General features: G+C 53.6%; 1 pseudogene; it reads left to right on the top strand.

The window, feature by feature from the left end:
- The first annotated feature begins 17,001 nt into the window (after positions 1 to 17,001).
- Positions 17,002 to 17,892, top strand: LOC102496729 (protein arginine N-methyltransferase 6-like; annotated as a pseudogene).
- The last annotated feature ends 2,597 nt before the right edge of the window (positions 17,893 to 20,489 follow it).

Raw genomic sequence — 20,489 nt, 5'->3', positions numbered from 1 at the left:
AAAAAAAAAAAAAAAAAAAAAAGAGCTCTGGCTCTGCAGGCTAGGTGGGGCCTGAGCTCTGTCTTCCTACGTTGGGGCTGGGGGACACCCAGGCCGGCTGCAGACCTCACTGCACGGCTGGTCACTGCTCACAGCACTTATCGCCATGGCACTCCCCTGTGCCGCACGCACACAGAAAGGGAATTGTGGGTGGTGGCCGGGCCAGGTCTCCACCTGTAGCCCGCCTGCCTCGCTTACTAGGGCAGTTGGGACATGACGTCAAGGAAGGGGGTGTTGGTGTCTCCATCCTGGGAAGTCTGGAAGCAAAGGCTCTGGCCTCCCTAGTAACTCTCAGGACAACGGATAACCACCAGCAGCTTTTGTCTTAAGAAATGTACCCTGTTCAACTTGCATGGATTTCTGTCACTGCCAGAGTCCGCTTCGGCCTGGGATGACACTTCTGTGGCCTTTGATGACACTGTCCCTGTGCTCTACCTCTGAGCAGGACTCTGACTTGCTGTGAGTGTCCCCAGGCCACGTATCCAGCCCTAATCTCACTGGACCCCCAGCTGTGGAAGAGACCAGGAGAAGGCAGGGCCTGGCTACCCAGTCACTGGGACATGTGGCCACGTTGGGCTGTTCACCTGGGAGCAACGGTGCCTAGGTTTGAGACCGAGTCTGTCCTCCCAAAGGCCTCCTTAAGGCTGGCCCAGAGAGTCCTGGGGGCCCTGGCAGAGGGACAGCAGGGTCCTTGATCCTACCAGCCTGGATGGTACTTATGGGGCTGGTCCCGGAGGCCGACTGGAAATGCAGGGACAGCCACCTTGGTGCCTGGTGCCTTCCTCATTAAACTCCAGGTCCTTGTGTCAAGCTCACCACGTCTCACGACATGGATGCAGCACCTGTTCCTGCCTCTCTGGGCCCCTCTGACTGGGAAGTACAGCCTTGACCACTATATGGGCTTTAGGCCCCCCAGAGTAGATCTCTCCCTTCCCCATACCAGGAGACCCATCCCTGCTGTCCCAGCTCATCTTCCCAAAGCCAGATCTCACCTTGCTCTGGAACACACTCTTCTGCAATGGCTGCCAGGACAGGCTGAGGGGGCCTGTCTTCAGCTGTCCAGGCCCTCGGGGACCAATGGAATCACATCTCTGCCTGCTGGGCATTACCTAGGGGGCACCTGTGTCTCCTCACCTTGGATTCCCACTGCCATCCTCGAGTTCACAGTCAGCCCAGAATGGTGAGCACTACGTACACAAGAGGGCAAGGCCAGGCCCTGCTGCAGCTCCTACTCCTGCCTCTCCCTGTCCCGCCCCCTACCCTGCCCTCCATGCTATCTGTGCAGCAGGCCATGTACTTTAGGGCCATTGCAGGGCTTGCTTTCATCCTCTGGCAGTTCTGCTGGACTGGGCTCCAAGGTTTGCTGCCGCCCACTGCCTGGAGGTGGAGTTGTTGCCCCACTTTGACACACAGTCATTTGGAAGGAGCCGGCTGAGGTCCCACAGGCCTTGGGATAGAGAAAGCCATGTCTTCCCCCCTGGAAATCAGGTTGTTTCCACCTGAAACAGGTGCAAGTGTGGGAACACAGGCAAGCATGTGTGTGCATAGGGCTGGTGCGTGTGTGCAGGCACACTGTCGGGTCAATGACCACAAAGCAGGAGGGGGTTTGAATCTTGCTGCCTATGGGATAGGACGTCCTTGGGACTAGATGGATTCATATACTTCTCCCAGGGACACAGTCCAGGGCTTCCTTCCCATGTGCCATAAGACTAGTTTATGTCCCTGAGTTTCATGCATTCTGGAGCACATTCCCAGAAGATGCAGGCTTCGCCGACGTCACAAGGCATGGCATAGTGAGGCTGAGACTCTAGGCCTGGTGGGCAGTGCCTGACCCACGTGTGCTCAGTGCCAGGACTAAGTTCATGCCTGCTCCTAAAAACCACACCCCTGACCCACCCCCATACCTGACCCTCCCTCCCTCCCTTCTCCTCGGTAAACCCAGCCAGGCCGTTGTCGGGAGGCAAGGCGGTGTGGGCTTGACTTGCCCTGGGTTGGCTGCCCAGCCCTCTGCCCTTCCTCAGGACTCTGGCGCCGGCCTGTCCAAGGCAAAGCCTAAGGCTATTCTTGGAGTTTGTGCCGAGGCCCCAGTCATTCCTTATAAGGCTCGGTCCAGCCGGAGGTGCCCTCCAAGTACCAAGCATCGCTCTGCTTCCGGCTTGCTGCTGGGCATGGCAGTGAGGCCCACTGCTCCTGGGCCACTTCACCCTGGGGTCTGCATCCCCTCTGGTTTCCAATTGGCTTTTTCCTAGGCTTAATGAATTTAACCTACACCTTGGCCTGGGGGGCTGGGGAGAGAAGTGGAGACAGAGGGAACAGGCTGGAGGTGGCCTCTGCATCCTTATATGACGAAGGTCCTGGTCTTCTGAGTCACTGGCATTCAGAAGCCCTGCCATGGGAGCCAGGGATTTGGGCTTATTTTTAGATGTTCTTCCTCCAGCACCTGGGTAGGGCCCAAGGACCACATGTATTTCAGTGGCTTGAAAACATCACTTTGTAGTAAGCCATTAGTGGGGAGCAGATGCCAAGTCAGTGAGTCAGGCCGTCTCCCAAGACACAGCCTGGGGCTCCCTGCAGGTGCACCAGGATGTGAAGCCATCCCAGGCATCCTGAGTCTTCCATTCGGAGGCCATGGGCCTTTGTCAGAAGGTGGGCGGTTAGAGCTCACCGATGCTCAGTATGAAAGACCAGGGCCTGGATCTCAACCATCGCTTCTCTAGGAGGGTGGAGACAGCATGTGGCTCTCCTTGAAACCTTGGCACCTGGCTTTGCACCTCGCATTGCACCTGGTACCCTGCAGGCACTCTGACCACACTGTGTGTTGAATGAACAAATGAATGAACGAGCAAGAAGGCCATCCTTAGTTCCCCTGCCAAGGCCACCCCACGGGCCAGTCCTTCCCTGTGAGCCCTTGGGGCATGCTGTTGGGCAGTGAGCCAAGCTTGCTGTCTGGCATGTGACTTCACCAGGGTGTCACCTCCTGGGGCTAGGCCTACCCTGGAGGGATGGGCACACACCTCCTGTGCCCAGCGGCTATGGCAGGCTGGAGTGTGTGAGGCATGCATGCCAGGCTTCAGCACTCTGGCGTTTCCTGGGCGTTCCTGGGGCTGTGTAAGGGAGATTTCTCTAGGAAGCTCCAGAACACAGGGGGTGAGGATGGTGGGTCTCCTCCTTATCACCATGAGAAGCATCCGCCATTGGGCCTGAGGCTGAGCCTGCATCCTGCAGCCCAGCTGCATCATCACATCACTGCCTTAGAAATGTGGGCTCCCAGGCTGCAGCATTAGGTGGATCGTGTATTAAAACCTCCCTAAATCCCTGGCTTAGAGCAACGCCTGCCTCTGTCAGGTTCTGCAGGTCAATGAGTCTGGGCTTGGAGCTTCTTGCTGAGTCTCGTGCAGTTGCAGAGATAAGCTGGCTGGTTGCCCAGATGCTCCCTTGAAATGACAGCAGGTCAGGTGATGCACTGTAAGTAGGGGGGCTCCACCAGAGTCCACACATGGCCACTCCACATGGCCTGTGCTCCTCACAGCATATGGCTGGGTCCACGAGGGAACTTCCTGAGAGACCCAGGCAGATGGTGCAAGTCTCATCATGTAACCTTGGAGACTCCAGAAAGTCACCGTCTCCCTCTGTGATAGGTCAAGCGAACTCAATGGAGAAGGAGGGGAGTTAGATTCCTGTGCATATGTGCCAGGGTCGCCCCATCGTGCCATCTTGGGCATCTCCAGAATCCAAATCTGCACTGACTAAAACCTCAGTGGTCCGTGAACGTGTAGATGTTGGGAAACTCAGGGCAGGGTCTGTACCTCTAATGGCCAGGCTTGCACCAGGGTCAGCTGGCTGCTTAGTGAAGAGCTAGAGAGGAAGAGTTTTAGCTTAGTGGCCACGTGATCTCTCAACTCTGCCCCTGTAGATTCTTCCTCACATCTGCAAAGTCATGGACGGTATTAGAACCTGGATATCTGAAAGGGGCCTGATTCTGCCCCCACGAACACCCTCAAATAGCACTTCCAGGCAGTGCAGGCACCTCGTAACAGTCTTCCCAGTTCCTCCCACCCCTTACGTTTGTATCACTTCCCCATATGCTGTACTTACCTGGAACACTGGGCTGTAGTTAAATAGCCTTTAGGTCAATGAAGAATAAGAAATAAAGACTCCGTGTTCTTTTCATTTATTACTTTGCAGCCACTCTTCCTTTCTGTGTATAGATCTGAGTTTCTGGCTTCTATGACAGTGGCACCATGAGAAGTTGCCTGGACCCTGGACCCTGCCTGGCTCAAGATCCCAGTGGGCAGGTGTACTAGGGCAGACCCGTACCTGAGCCATAGGACTTCTGGGACAGCCATCCTGGACCCCTCTCACTTGGTTCCCTACAGGCGTCACCCTTCCGTTTTTCCATTTATGAGCCCAACACACCGACTGCAGCTGTTCCTCCTGAAGGGCTCGTCGGGGGCACGTCTGTGCAAGCCGCGTGGAGGAGGGTTTTGCACGGCACTGTCTGCATTTCAGTAGGTGAGGCAGGGCCTGCCTGCCATCGTAATCGCTGAGTTTGCATCAGCTATTTTATGTTTAGCAAATCTGTCTCTGCCTTTCTGGATTACAAAGGTTTGTGTCTCCCCAGTGGTTCCTTTATTACTGATTCCTACAGACACCGTCTCCTTTTTCCAGGTAGGCTCTGCTATTACCTGTCGTCTCCCAACCTCGCCACCCACCAGCCAGGCTCCTGCCCCTTATCTCCTCTCCATGTTCAGTGCCATGCCCACCTTCTCTGCTCTGACTCCACCCTACTTAGTGTCAGCCCCTGGGGGCTGAGTATCTGGCCCTCTGCGGCTGCCGAGGCACCCGCTGGTGGGGCGAGCCTCATCTTTGTTTGGGGGGTATCTCAGAGGAAGTCCTGTGATAGTGCCCACATAGTCATACACCAACTGGCCCGCAGCGGCTGCCCAGGCACCTGCTGGTGGGGCGAGCCTCATCTTTGTTTGGGGGGTATCTCAGAGGAAGTCCTGTGATAGTGCCCACATAGTCATACACCAAACTATTCTACAGGGCAGGTATCTGCCCTGGGACAGAGTCTCTGGGTGTAGAAGCTGTGAGCAGTTTAGAGCCTTGTCTTTTTGGAAAACATGTCTGCTATGGTCTGGCTCTGCATGCGGCTAGCACGAAGTCTCCCAGTGGCCTTCTTCTCTAGAGGCCAGAACTTCGCAACATGACAATGACCGCAGGCCTGGCTCGTACCCAGAATTTGGGGACCCACCCTTGCTGGGTCTAGAGCTGGTGTTGGCAAACCCAGATGTAGAACCCGGGCATTATTGAGGGTCTTCTAGGCATCCCTAGGATACTAGGACAGCAATCACTGAGTCCATGACCCGAGGACTTTTACTTGGGTGGGGTCCCCTACAGGCTCACCATGAGGCTCTGTTCCACACACAGCAGGGCCATCTGTGCATATGTCACTCGGCTGCCTCTTGCCAAGCTCAGAAATGTGAAGTCCCACATAGATCCTTTCTGGGGTGACCCTTCTCTTCCAGCACATTTTGAATCTCTTCATTCCATGTTCCTCATAGCTTGGTGTTTCTGGCATCCAGAGCCCCACATTCCTGGGATCTGGGACCCGATCCCTGAGCCTCAAGGACCCTTTCACTGCCTCTTGCCAGCGGCTAGCCAAGGCCTGCTCATCTGCCCAGGGGGAAGACTCTGATTCCCCAGGGGAAGCCCCTCGGCCACGCCCCTGGGGGCCTCTAAGTCACCACAACTCTGCAAGTGTTTGTAGGGCCCCACCTTTCCGTGGTTTGGGGGTGATGACATGCCTCAGGCATGTTCTCTGGGGACATGGCCAGCGCTGGATCCTGCGTGAATAGTGATTTGGGGGTGCCCTGAATCTCTGCCGACCTCCTCTGGTTTCCCCTGGCCTCTGCTCTCAATTTGTGTTCTGCTTGGTTGGCTGACCCACCTCAGGTGTTCCCCAGTTTTTGCTTGATGGTTCCTCTTCTGGGAATGCTCCCTCAGCAACACCTGGGAGCAACACTTGGCTTCCTCAGCAACACCTTCAAGTCCCTACTTGACTGTTACTTTTTTAGTGAGGCCCACCCTGACCAACAGCATAAAACCGTTGTCCCTCGATTCCCCACACCCTGGCTCCCTGCTTTGCTCCAGTTTACCTTGTCTCCATGGCACACACCACCTCTAATGTCTGACATGCTTTGCTTCTTTCTCCAGGTTAACCCCAGCGTTTCCCTCACTGTAGAAATGTGAGCTCCAGGTTCGGGCAGAGATCTTAGCTTCATTCACTGATGTGTCTCCATGGCCAGATCAGATCCTAGCTTAGGGGGCGTGGCTAGGGGACTCTCCCTGCAGTCAAGGAGCTGCTCAGGTGTCTGTAAACAGTAACCTAGCAAAGTGCCTCAGGCCTGGTTTTATTTGTTGGCTTTGTCCCGTTTTTCTAGTTGTAAACCCTAATCTCATCTAAGCCAGCTGACCCAGGACCATGTGCAGCGCACACGGGCGGCTCTCAGATGCTGGCACACCGTGATCCCAGCCCTGAGGTGCCATGACTCACTCTCTCCCATGACAATCCTGAAAGCCAGGCCTCCTGGAGGCATGAGCTCAGTGATGGGGATCAATCCCATCCCCGTCCCTTCTTCGTTACCCTGACAACTAATGGAAGGGAGAACCCCGTCCCTGCATGTCTGTCAAGGTCCTCTCAGTTTAAACACTCTTAAAGGGCTTGGTCTTTTGAACACGCTCTAGCCACTCGAGTTATTGCTGTGCTGTCTTTTTTTTTCTTTTTCTTTTTTTTTTTTTTTTTGAGAGCTTTTTCCAGGACCATGTGCAGCGCACACGGGCGGCTCTCAGATGCTGGCACACCGTGATCCCAGCCCTGAGGTGCCATGACTCACTCTCTCCCATGACAATCCTGAAAGCCAGGCCTCCTGGAGGCATGAGCTCAGTGATGGGGATCAATCCCATCCCCGTCCCTTCTTCGTTACCCTGACAACTAATGGAAGGGAGAACCCCGTCCCTGCATGTCTGTCAAGGTCCTCTCAGTTTAAACACTCTTAAAGGGCTTGGTCTTTTGAACACGCTCTAGCCACTCGAGTTATTGCTGTGCTGTCTTTTTTTTTCTTTTTCTTTTTTTTTTTTTTGAGAGGTTTTTGCTATAGGGCAAAAAGAGAGAGAGAGAGACAGAGAGACAGAGAGATAGAAAGTGAGAAATCACCCCCCAGGGGGAAGGGCCACAACACAATCCCTTCTCCTCCATGCTCCTCTCGGGATCTTGGGCATGCACGCACACGCGCCCGGTGTGAGTTTAAGCCACCGAGTCCGGGACTTGAGCTGCGGTCGACTACATTGGGAGTCCAGCAACATAGCCATTACGCTAACTGCTGGTCCCTGTGCTGTCTTTTTTGATGTGAGCAGACACAGCCACAGCCCTGCAATCTCAGGGCCCCTCAGATCCGTTCCCTGTGGCAGGTTGCCTACAGGCCTGGAGCCTGGTGTGTTAGGAGGTGCTCAGGAAGGACAGACTGGCAACGGAATACTGGCAGCCCTCGTAAGAAGCTGGTCAGATGGTAGGTGCAGGACAGTCATGCACTCATCTCTTTCTGGGACAGCCACTGAAGTGTAAGCCCTGGCTCCACCTGCATGGAGGTTGCCCACAGACCTGAGCACACAAGAGGACATGGCCAGGCCAGGCTCTCGGGAGGGCAGCTGCTGCTCACCATCCAGGCTTACCTCTCATTCCCCGCCCCCCAGCCCCGGAGGCCAGCACCCCTCAGGTCACTGGGGTCCCCAGCACCTTCTCACCTGCTCACTCTTGGACATTCCACACATTCTTTCCCAGACTACAGGCTGCAGCCTGGCTGAGCTGAGGTCAGGCGGAGGTGTGCGGCCAGGACCTCTCCCACCTGCCACCTCCACCTCTCTGGCGTCTCACCATCTACCCTCTGTGGTCCCTCCTCAGCTCATCCTCCACCAAACTCCCCCTGCAAACTCCCCACAAACCCACACTTAGCTTTCTGAGTTTGTTCGCCCTTCTGCCCGCTATAGAAACTAGGGGGCTGAGGGGCCTGTGCAGGCAGGGTGTAGACAGCCCCAGGCTTTGTGGGGAGCTCAGGAAGGTGTGGGCAGGACCAGGCACTGTGCTATCTAGGCAGTTGAGAGCAGAGACCTGGTTGGTGGGGGAGTACGGAGCGGACCTCGGAGTAGGCAAGGGGGACACGCAGTGTATTAAGTGCAAGGGGGACAGGGCGTGGGAGACAGTGGGGTATCTCCTGTTCTCTGAATGTCTGAGGCAGCAGGTGCCATGAAAATTCCAAGAGGTGCTATTGGTAGAACAAATTGTGGCCAGCAGATCAGGAATCGCGGAGTACAGGCACAGGGTGGGGTAAGTGCGTTAGTAAGAGACATCTGCAAACTGTGGAAAGCAGGGGCTGCACGCGTCTGAGGGAGGAGGGGAGGCCTTGACCCTTGGTCCCCAGGGAAGGCTTCCTGAGGAGGGTTCAGGCCCCCAGAGGGAACCTGAGCACAGGCCCAGGGTTATAGCCACCTCTCCCTGCCTCTTGTTCCTCCAAAAGGGCCAACCTGGGATCCCTTCCACTGAGCATAGTAATTCCCTAGGACTCTCATCTGTCCACACCTGCCACAGCCCCTGTCACCACAGCCCTGCATGCAGGCCTGAGCCATGAGGGAGTGAGTGAACAGGACAGGTGAGGGCTGCTGACACTGTTCTGCCTCTTGCTGGTGCCTGTTCCCCAGCCCTGGACGCCAAGGCCCAGTGTCTGCCAGGCCAGAGGGAAGCTCTGCCCTCGGCTACCCTGGGCCTTCATGTTCCTGGAGGGTGACTCCTGAGTACAGGCCTTGAACACTCATGGGTGGGAAGGGACAACTTGGAGGTTGACCAAGTCCCAGGGTTGATGTGGACAGTGTCTCCTGGTTTCTATCCTGGCTCTGTCCAGCTGCAAGATACCACCTTTCCTCCAGGGCTGGGTTCCTCCCCATGACTGAGATCCTCCCCACTGCTGGGATCCTCCCCACACCTGAGATCTTCCCTATGGCTGGGATCTTCCTTATGACTGAGATCCTCCCCATGGCTGAGATCCTCCCCTTGGCTGAGATCCTTCCCACAGCTAAGATCCTCCCCAGAGCTGGGATCTTCTCCATGGCTGAGATCCTCCCCATGGCTGAGATCCTCCCCATGGTTGGGATCTTCCTTATGACTGAAATCCTCCCCACAGTTGAAATCCTCTCCACGGCTTGGATCTTCCTCATGGACTGGGCTCCTTTCCAGGGCTCTGGCACCTCATGGACTGGGCTCCTTTCCAGGGCTCTGCCTTGCCCCTAGGGCTCTGGCCCCCTTGGGTAGGACTGCACCGCTCATCTGCCCTCCCAGAGGGATTGTCCACGTGGCTGTTTCCCATAGTCCTTCTGGCCCTTCGTTTGTCTGAGTGTGAGCTTTGGGTTCAACTCACCTGTGTCCAGGCTCTTAGGGCAGGCCCTGCCTCTGCTGAGCTGGCAGAGCCCTTGCCTCGCCACCCCCCAGGCTCTAGGTCTGCTCTGTGTTTGACTGAGTCAGAGCTAGATTAGATAAGGCTGAGACACCCCCAAGAAGTCCAGTGGCCAAGCCGCCCTTGTGGCTATTTTGAATTGCTCCACTGCGTCACCCGCAGTGTTGTCCCAAGGAGCCAGGGGCCAATTTGGCCTTGGACGTGGAGGGAGTGGGGCTGGCACTGAAAAGGGGCTCTGTCCTCTACAGAGGCCTTGGCCCAGGAAGGGCACACAGGGTCTTTGTTCTCCAGCCCAGCCGGATGACCACTCCTTCAGCTGTGGCCCCTTGGGCTGTCTGTCTGTCTGGTTTGTCTGTGCAGTTCGTCCTGGGACTTCTCCCAGGAACTGATGCCTGATCCCCACAATACTCAGACCCACAGCACCCATCAGTTGTCAGGCACACGAGGCCCTGGGTTACACAGAAAATCATGTGTGTGTGGACACGCGTAGAGAACCTAATGGAAGAATGCTTGTTTGAGCGTCACCATACACCCCCAGGCAAGATTAGAGCTTCAGTTTTCTTTCCCTTGAGTCTCTTTTACCTCCCAGTTGTCTGTATTTTCTATTTTTTCCCCCAAGATTTAAAGTGTGGCCTGTTATAAACACAATGCCAGGGCACCAATACAGGGTACAGGGGTCCAGCTCTTCATGCTGTCCCCAAATCATGGCCCTGATCCAGAGATGCATCTGCTGCTCCCTTCCCCACTGGTCCTGTGGATTCAGGCTCAGAAAAGCTACAGCTGCACGTCCAGGGTCCAGGACCCCCTAAGTCCCAGCTCTGGCTCCCCCTTATTAAAACACACTGGGGAATAGGCACACTTACAGGCTAAGCTCAGGGGCTGGAAGTGGATGCCAGGGAGGGGACAGAGGGCGTCTGGCACACCTGGGGCTCCGGCTTGCGGGACTGAGCATGTGATCATGGGTGTTCTGTGCCAAGCTGCCCTCCAAGCCCAGGACTGAGGAGAGACAAGGAAACCCTTGGCCCATGGTATAGTGAGGTCCTGGGGATGCTGGTGCAGCCAGGCCTGGGGAGCCAGCTCCTACTGCTGGAGACACGGGAGGCCATTGGTGTCGAGCCTCAGTCTCCTTGTCTGTGAAATGGAGACGATGCTCGCATGCTGCCCTCACTGCACGTCTGTGATCGTGGAGATTATGGAGAAGAGTTCTGTGGGCTCACAGTGTCTTCCTTGGCCCATCCACAGGCCCTGGGTACCCATGTCCACATCTGCACCTGCCCACAGGGCTTCCAAGGCTGCAGCCTCCCTGTGTCTCAGATGCCAGCCCCAGCAACGCTCCCTGCATTTAGCGGGCACTTGGCCAATGATGCCAAGTGACCAACAGCTACCCAGACCGGGTCAGATTTGGAGAGATGGTGTATCTTTAGGAAACAGGAAATCAAGACAACCAGGCCCTGCCAACGTACAAAGACCCCTTTGATGCAAAGAGTCCGTGGTGACGTGTAGGATCCAGTGAGGCATTTCACTCCTTGGAAGGACATTCCTGATACAAGAGGGAAAATACTGCTTCAGGACCTGGGACTTTTTAGCGGTAGAAGAATAATCACCTCATTGTTCCCAAATGCCAGAGAGTAGGAAATGTTCTCAGGTACAATTGCCCAAACAGCGCTTTGCAGCTCTTCGAATTGTGAAATCTTGAATTCAGTTTCAATTGTCTGCACCACAGACAAGCAGCAGGTTTGGTTTAAATGTTACTGTCCCAATTTAGCAAAACAAACTAACTCCCCAATGAAGAGCTCGTTCTATTTGAACGATTTGTTAAGAAAATGTATTTTAGGGAACCAGCAGTTAGCGTAATGGCTATGTCGCTGGATTCCCACGTAGTCGACCGCGGTTCGTGTCCCGGACCCGGTGGCTTAAAACTCACGCCGGGCGTGTGTGCGTGTGTGCCCAAGATCCCGAGAGGAGAATGAAGGAGAAGGGATTGCGGCGTGACCATCCCCCCTGGGGGGTGATTTCTCGCTTTCTGTCTCTATGTCTCTCTCTGTCTGTCTGTCGAGCGCATGCGCCCTACAGTGAAAATCTCTCCAAAAAAAAAAAAAAGAAAAAAAAAGAAAATGTATTTTAGATTTACAGAAGAAGTGTTGAGAGAGCACGGTGCTGAGTTCCTGTGGCCCCTCATCCAGCTTCCCCTGGTAGGCGAAAAACCTCCTCCACGGCACGACCGTGACACTTTTTCCAAACCAGGAGCCTTGTGGGTTCATTATTCTTAAGTAACTACAGACACTATGTGTTTCCGCAACTGCCCTTTTCCTGTCCCAGGACCCCGCCTTGCTTTTCTAGTCGAGTCCTCAGGCCCCTCTGGCTGCAGAAGTTCCTCTGTCCCACCTTGTCTCTCAGGACCTCAGCACCACCGAGACCAGGCACTTTTTAGAAGGGCCTCAGTGCAGCCCTGTCTGACGTTTTCTCCCAAGTAGCCTGGAGGGAGAGGTTTTTGGAGAGGACATTGCAGAGGTGGGGTGCCCTCCCTGCCACATCTGGTTGGGGGGACGCAGTGTCCTCCTATCCCAGTGATCTCACTGACCATGGGTAAGGGGTTTCTGCTGGTTTCTCCACAAGAACACCCTATTTTCCCTTTCTCTGCTCTGTTCGTTGGGATTGTATCCCATCCCTCAGTCCAGCCCCATCCAGGGGAGAGACTTGAAGGTCCATCTTCTGCAGGGGGTAGGGGGAACAAGCAGAGAATATATTGACATTTGCTAAACCACAAGAGTACTGAGTATTTGGGGAGATATCTGAGGCTATGGGTGACCCTGATTCTTCCTTCATGCTCTGCCCATCAGTGGCTCTTCCCCAAGCAATCACTGCTGAGGTATTCAGATTTTCTGCATTCCTATTTGAGTACTTCTGTAAGGAAGGAACATTTGTTCTTTCTCATGTATCTGTCAGTCATCTATCATCTATTTATCTATCATCTATCTATCTATCAATCTATCTGTAATGTCTATCTATGTATCTATCTCTATTATCTATCTACATCTATCTATCTCTATCTATCATCTATCTACATCTATCTCTATCATCACCTATCTATATCTATATCTAGCTATATCTATCATCTATCTATATCTATCTCTATATCTATCTCTATCATCTATCTCTATCTATCTACCTACCTATCATCTATCTCTATCTATCTATCATCTATCTCTATATCTATCATCTATCTATCTATATCTATCTATCGTGTATCTACCTATCTATCATCTATCTTTCTATTTGTCTATCATTTATCTATCTATCATCTATCTATCTATATCTATATAGATATCCCCACTATATTTATTTATCTATTTATCTATCCCTATTTGGCTTTGGAACTTGTCTTCCCCCGTGGTTCTGTTCCCAGCCTTCCTCACTCTGGCTCAGGGACATTCTACACCCTGAAGTGGCCCAGCTATTCCTTCCTGAATATGCCTGCCCTTCCTCCAGCGAGCATCTAGATTCACATGTCCCTGTCCTTCCTGTGTCCTCCCCTGCTTTAGGGAGGCTCTCATAGCCCCAGCATGGCTCACAGCAAGGAGGGAGCCTTCTCCTCCATCCCAGGGGTGGACTGGGCCAGGTCTGGTCAGTTGGGGCACACGAATCTGCAGCTTAGCTTGCCAAGGTCCAGGCATGGCTTAGTCCACTATGGCGCTGCTAGCAAAGAACCCAGGACTGGGATGATTTATAAAGAGTACAAGTTTATCAACACATGATTCTGGTGGCTGCAAAGTCCGAAGGCCTGGGCTGGCCTCAATCTATGACGTAGCACGGCCAACAGAGCAGAGACGGTGGTGGGTGTGGCAGAGAGAGACCTAGGGCAGCGCTCTCCTTTTACTCTCAGGAGAATAACCCCTTCTCAGGAGGCCTGAACTCACTGGGTCTCACGGGGATAGCACTGATCCCACAGAAGGATGATGCCTTCACAATCCAGTCACTGCCCACTGGGCCTCACCACCTCCTGACGCTATTATACTGGGGACTAATTCCAAAGTGTGAACTGGAGGACAAGCCATATCCAGCCCAGTCCCCAGCTCCTACCCCCATGCTGGCCTAGACAGCGTTAATTTGGGCAGCCCACTGACCCTGAGGCCCTGCTCAGTCCTGGGTTCCTGTGCCCAGGGCTGGCCTCCTTGGAAGGGCGCGTGCAAGGCTGGGGTCTTCGTGAGGTGGGATTGAGGGACGGCCTGTCGTGTGTATAAAGCGAGTTCCTTAGGCCACACCCATGGCAAGGGAACGTGACCTCTTTACTTTTGTCTAAAACTAAGTTAGCTTCTCTCTGAGCTCTCTAACTGGGGACCGAGAAACCCACAAAAAATTGCGAACATGGCCTCTGTGGGTCTAGCTTTGCAACAGGGTGGCTTGGTTTCTTCCTTCCTCCCGCATCCCTGGAGTGTATGGTAAGGGCTGACTTAGAAAGCCCCCATCCCTGGCCTGTGCACTCTGCCTGGGACCCTCAAGGGTAGCTGGGCCCAGACCTCAGTTCCCTCCCTGGGCCGCCCTCCCTGGGGTTTCTGGTTCTCAGGGCTGGACCTCCTCCTGTTCTACTCAGGGGCTGCCACAGGGTAGGCGGTAGTTGGTTGGTGCTGTCCTGCATGAGACCTAGGAGTGAGTCTTCCCACCACTCTGCACAGTTGGTGCCCTGACCTGCTGCTCTGACGACTCAGAGGGGACACCTCCCTGTTCAGCCATAGCTGATTCCTACATGCTGGGCACCAGACCTGACGGGCACTCGGGTCCAAGGTGGCCCCTCCGTACATTCTCATGCTTGGTTCCCATGACCCGCCTGGGGTCTGTGTATGGACGAGGAGCCAGTTACAACCTTGAAGATTCAGGACTGAGACCACACCACCGGGGCCAGGAGAAGCATCAGCTCCTTGCCAGCTGAGACAACCTCAGGAGGTGTCCTTGGCCCAGAGAGCACTTCACCAGGCAGTCTTAATAAAGCTGGAGGGCCCCTCCCTTCAGTGCCCCAGAGAATCCCCTTCTCCCAGGGGACCTCGCAGGAGGTCGTGGGGCAGAGAGGGGGAGGAGGAAGCTCAGCAGCTCCGAGTGAACAGGAGACAACCAACCCCTGTGTGTCCCAGGTGCGTGTTCTCAGAAGGGACAATCCCTTCCATGTCCTGCATCTACCCTGGAGACCAAAGGATGTACATGTTGGATAAGATGACACTCGACCCAGAGCTCAAGGTTCATAAGGGACCACCCTCCACATGCATGTGTTCACATGTTCAGTAGATGTGCCAGGGAGGCACCGGGCACTGAGCTCAGATGAGACACCCCAAGGTCCACAGAACCCTCCTCTTGCCACTGCCCACCTCCTGGATCCTGATGCTTTGACTCTGCTCGCCCCCTGGCTCTCAAGAGCCGAGTTTATAGCCAGAAGCCAGGAAGCCCGGTCAAGACCTGGGGTCTCACTGGGGCCTCCCTGGTCACCAGGCCCCACTGAGGTCACCTCCCACCCAGCCCTCCCCGACAGCCCAGCACATGCTGCCCATGTCGGCATTCGCTGTTCCTCCAGCCTGGACGCTGCTCCCCATCACGTAGGCCTCCGCCTCTCACCTCCTCCACTGTTGGCTCCAGGCTCTCCTCAGGGAGGTCACTCTGATGACCCCATTGACCTTTCCCACCCAGGACCCACCACTCTCACCCCCTCCCAGCTCTCGCCTCCCTGTGCTGTTTCCCTCTCACTGGAATGCACGTTTCCACGGCAGCAAGTTTTATCTGCTTTGTACCTGGGCGGGTCTGGCACCCAGGAGCTGGGGAATATTAGTAACGGGCTGAATGACCAGGAGGGTGGGCTTGGGTGCGGTGGGGTAGGCGCACGGAGGAAGGCACGCTGCGGATGCGTTCGCCGTGAATCTCGTGTGCCGTCTTTTCAGCCAAGATTCTACCTCGGCTCCCTGCCCTGGAGACACAGAGGCAGGTGGAGAAGCTCACTGTTCAATGCTCCACTCTAGTTTATGGCCACGGGTCCCCGCCCTGGCTGTTTCAGCAGAGCCCACCCTAGCCCGCGGGCTCAGCCTCTCGCAGAGAAGAGGTTTGGCTGCTCCCTCTGACACGCAGGGCCATGGGTCTCTCAGGTCTCAGGGGCCTTTTGACTGACATTTGAAAATTCACCCTTTCAAGAAAACTGTGCCTAAGAAAGGCTTTCTTTCTGGGGTTCTTCCATGTGAAGGCTCATCCTTCTGAGTGTTCCTCAGCCCTTTGACCCCAAATAAAGAGCAAGAGTCAGACGTCAGCTAAGATCCAGGGAGGGCAGTGCCTCAGGTCAGCCTCAGTACCTTGAACTGTCATTATGCTTCCCAGACGAAGCATGCTGAGTGCCACGGTCCAGCTGGCCTACCTGCCAGGCACAGAGCCCAGGACGTTCTGTGGTGCTCACACCTGGCAAGTGAAGAGAAATCTTTCAGATATTTTCATCGTTCCAGAAAAAGGAGAAGTACCTGGTCACAGAAAAGTCTGAGTTCCCTGCCGCCTGCGCCAAACCTCGCTGTGGAATTCATGGGAGTGCTCCAAGGGAGTGGGGAGGGAGGGGGCTGTTCCTTGGCTTCCTGGGGGTTGTAGGGGGACCACCAGAGATCATTGTCCTCACTGATGGCATCACTTGGGACATCGACAGTGACTGCCATCAGGATGGGTGGAACCTGCTGCAGAGGAGGGGCTGAGGCCTGGAGCAACAGTAGCCCTGGCTACCAGCCCTGTGAGCAGGACACCCTGGACTGGACCCCAGTGAAGCTTCAGGTATGCAGCCCCAGGGACAACCACCTGCAGCCTCCTGAGAGTGAGCTAGCCAGGAGCGCCCACACAGGTTGTCTGGGACCCCTGGTCTAGAGAAACTGTGAGCTTAAGAGGAGTTCACCATAGGCGACTGTGAGCCACTACACGTGGGGTGCTCTGTTTCACAGCAATAAGTAACTAGTGCTCCCCTGCACAGCCCAGACCACACCTGGGGAGAAAGTCCTTAGAGTGTCTTTGCTCACAGGGTCCCCCTCATGCACAGATGACTTTTATTATGGGAGGTGTTGAATTCCTAAGTCCTGGTTACTGTGAGCTTTACTTGAAAATAAGATCTTAGGACAGCTTGTAGCCTGGTGGTTAAGGGAGCTGCATCCCACATGGCTAACCAAGGTTCAAATCTCAGCCCGGCCGCTTGAAAAATATGCCAGGCATGCGCACATGCCTTCTGGCAATTAAAAACAGAAAGAAAAGATCTTTGTGTACTTAATTAAGTTAAGAGGGGGTCATTAGAAGGGCTCTGCTCTTACTGTGTCCTTATGAAAAGCGGGAATTTGGCAAGATGTTGTACCCCTAGAAAAGAAAGTTTGAATTGGGGGGGGATGGAAGGAGGGGAGGGAAATGAAGAGGATGGTAACAAGGAGCAGGAGGCAGCCCTGCCACCTTAGATCTGGGAAACCGAATGGGGTGGGACCAGTTGTACTATTCATACTTCCCAGTCCACCAGGAGATGACCACAGGCCATGCCTGCCTCGATGCCTACTGCGTGGGCATCCTGTGAAACTGGGCAGTGCTGCAGGGAAGATGGAGCTGGACATGGGCATGGGCATGGGCACCGGCATTCAGAATATCTTCTGTGCCCAGGAAGCTTGGCATGAATACACTGGAGGCCAGTGCCATCTGGAACAGGCCTGGGAAGTGTTGTGGCTCGATGGGCCGGAGGGCTGGGTGTATGTCCTGCTGGGGCCAGGGGAGAGGGTGGTTGCCAAAGCAAGCGAATCCTATTGTGGGCTACAGACTCCTGCACGAACCCTGCTGAGCTTTGTGCTCCATGCACGGACCAGGTGGCTAAAGGAGGGAGGACTTCTCCTGCCGGCCTCTGCCGAGCTCTTTATAGCCGCCGTCAGTGACCAGAGGCTGGAACGGTGCCAGAGGTGAGATAGCATTACGACGTGGGCTTGAGCTGCCGCATAGGTCACTCCACAATTGTGGTACAGGGCCTATCTAGTGAGGATGCGCTGGCCCAATCACAGGCTGTGCTCAGTTAGAGCTGACCTGTGCCAGCCTGGAGCAGGAGCTAGAGGCAGGCGTGGGCAGGCATGTCTGCTGCAGCTGCTACAACTGGGTGTTCATGCACAGGTCTGCCATCTGTTCCAGGTGACCTTTCCAGGAGTGGACTTGGAGAAACCCTGGTGCTGTCCGCCTCACCTTTTCACCCAGCTGTGCACTGGAAACAGCGCTCCTCCACCTGAATGAGCAGGTGCAAGGGGAACAAGACTCAGATGTTTCAGGAACGATCACGCACTGCCCTCCTGGGACAGTTCCATTGCCTGTGCTTCATGCTGCCCTATGAAGTGGGGGGCCAGGAGGAGAAGACCAGACTTCTCCCAGCCACCTCCCCACGTGGCCTGACCTGCGTGGGAGAGGTGAGGTGTACAGAGGTCGAGGAGGAAGGAGATTCTGCATGGAAGTAGGGGCAAAGGCTCTGTCTCCCTTTCTCTCTCGGCTCCTGGGGAGCGAGAGTGACTTCGGTCTCTATTTGAGGACATTCTTCTGGCGTCATTTATTTAGAAAGTGATTCCTCCCCTCAGTTGCAGGTACAGTGTGCTTAGTGACGAACTTTCAAGACTCGAAAGCTTGTGGCACCAAGCGCTTGTGTTACTATTTCTTCTATTTCACAAGAAAAAACACTAATGGAAATGTCAGTTAATGAAGGGCCGGGGCACGTCCCTGACACCTCACACCTTACCTAAGTCCAAGGCTGCCGAGAAGGGTAAAAAGGCTCAGTTAAATGCCATACCTTCCCAATACGACTTTAATCTCTCTCCAAAACCACATTTCCTCTGAATTCCCTCTGTCTCTAGGTGCCTCCAGACTGTGGTACTTTTTCCTTTTTTTTTCTCAGTAAACTTCACTACCGATAATGAAGGGAAGGGAGGAGGAAGCAGTTCCGACAGCTCTGTTCTCTTTATTCTTACTGCCGCCTTCCACAGGGAGCTAAACTGATGGACATGTGAGTCCATACAGCATAGCAAAGAATTCAGAAGGTACATTTAGGAGAAAAAGACCTGAAAAACAGAGCAGTCATATGGATTTTTAACATTCTTGTCTTTACTATTAAGATTTAAACAAGAAAATGTTTCATGCATGTTCTGTAATAATTTTGAGAGATTTTTGCTATTGGGCGCATGTGCTCACCAGAAAGAGAGACAGAAAGTGAGAAATCACCCCCCCAACCCCCGCCCAGGGGGATGGCCACACAGCAATCCCTTCTCCTCCACTCTCCTCTCGGGATAGTGGGCATCCATGCACACGTGCCCAGCATGAGTCTAAGCCACTGGGTTCGAGACTCAAACCACGGTCGACTACATGGGAGTCCAACTATAGCCATTACACCAACTTCTGGTCCCCATAATAAATACTTGTATAATTCCTATGAGATAGGGTGCAGGAGGTTTCTGAACCTAACCCAAGGACCTATTCAGCACCAGGGGTAAATTATTTAAAGCCACTAAATTAAGAAAACTATTTGGAAAAGTGTACTCATTTTCATGTAAAGTCTCTCATTTAGAGAGATCATGTGATTTGGCCTACTTACATCTAGTGAAATGTCCTTTTCCAGTTTTCTCTTTTTCTTTTTTAGTTCAACAAAATATGAAAGTTGTGAATTTATGAAAATCACTTATAAAAAAGTGTGAGTCGTGTTATCAAATTTATTTCATGACTGCTTCCCTTACCCCTGTAGCAAATCAACACTGGAACTAAGAAAGAGAAGAAGGAAAAAAAAAGAAGAGAAAATTTGGATACAGACACATACCAGGAGAATGCCACAGGCAGAGACTGGAGCGAAGCTCAGACTTTGTTCCATGCCACCAGGAGCTGGCAGAGGCTGGGAAATCCCTTCCCTGGAGTTTCCAGAAGGGCCTTGCATTATTTGAAGCCATCAGGTCTGTGGACCTTCATCGCAATAGCCCTAGGAAACTAATACAGATTTCAGTACCTTTTAAGAGAAAATAATACACTCTAAAAACTACTCAAACAAGCAGCATTTTTGCTGAACTAACCTCTATTTAGTACTATTAATTTGACAAGGAAAAAAGGAAGTTGTCTTTGTATACCGTCAGGACCTCGTAGATGTTAGAGCCTACATTCATTCATTTGCAATGTTCAAGCTGCCACCACTTGACCCGAGAACCCCTTGAGCTGGTGCCTGCCCCCTTTCCATATCCTGGCCTGGTCCCAGGGCCCCTTGGGATGCCCCATGATGGCTCTGGGCTGGGCACCCCAGGGACAGGTCAGAAATGGGACTTTGTACTCACAGTGCTCACCCCTGTGTCTGAGGTTAGCTCTAATATCATGTGACGATGATTTGAATCCAAGTTCTTTAATGACCATGGCTGGAACGTTACCCCTCCTGATTAATAATTTCATGAGCGGTACCATTATTTCCCTACGTGAAGCTTTCATTCAGGCGCACGTGATGGCCTGTTGGGGGTGCCATCAACAGACAGAAAAGTCGGAAAGAGCATTATGATTGAGGTAACTTGAAGATGGATCTACAGTGGCTTTTTCCATTCCGTTTGTCTTTGGTGACAAACCTCTGAGTGCATTTCTTTACTTTCTTGATTTATGTTTTAAAGGACTTTAGTTCGTTGGGGTCAGAAGGTGCTGTGGAGGCTAAGACAGCTGGATCCCTCGTGGCTGACTACATAGTTTGAATCCTGTACCTGGCATCTCGAAGAGCACACTGGGTGTGTGTGTGTGCAAGCCCAAAATCCTGAGAGGAGAACAGATGAGAAAGGATGATGGTGTGGCCATTCCCCCAGGGATGGGGGCAGGTGGATTTCTCACTTTCCCTTTTTCTCTCTCTCTCTGGTGACCACACATGCCCTACAGTACAACATAACACTAATGAACTTTAGTTCGTCACTTTTAATCCTGGTGGGTTTT

The sequence above is a fragment of the Tupaia chinensis genome, unplaced genomic scaffold, assembly GCF_000334495.1.
Source record: "Tupaia chinensis unplaced genomic scaffold, TupChi_1.0 Scaffold147038_1, whole genome shotgun sequence".
Lineage (NCBI taxonomy): Eukaryota > Metazoa > Chordata > Mammalia > Scandentia > Tupaiidae > Tupaia > Tupaia belangeri.
Note: the sequence above shows the minus strand (reverse complement) of the source record. Positions and strands in the feature narration are given on the sequence as shown.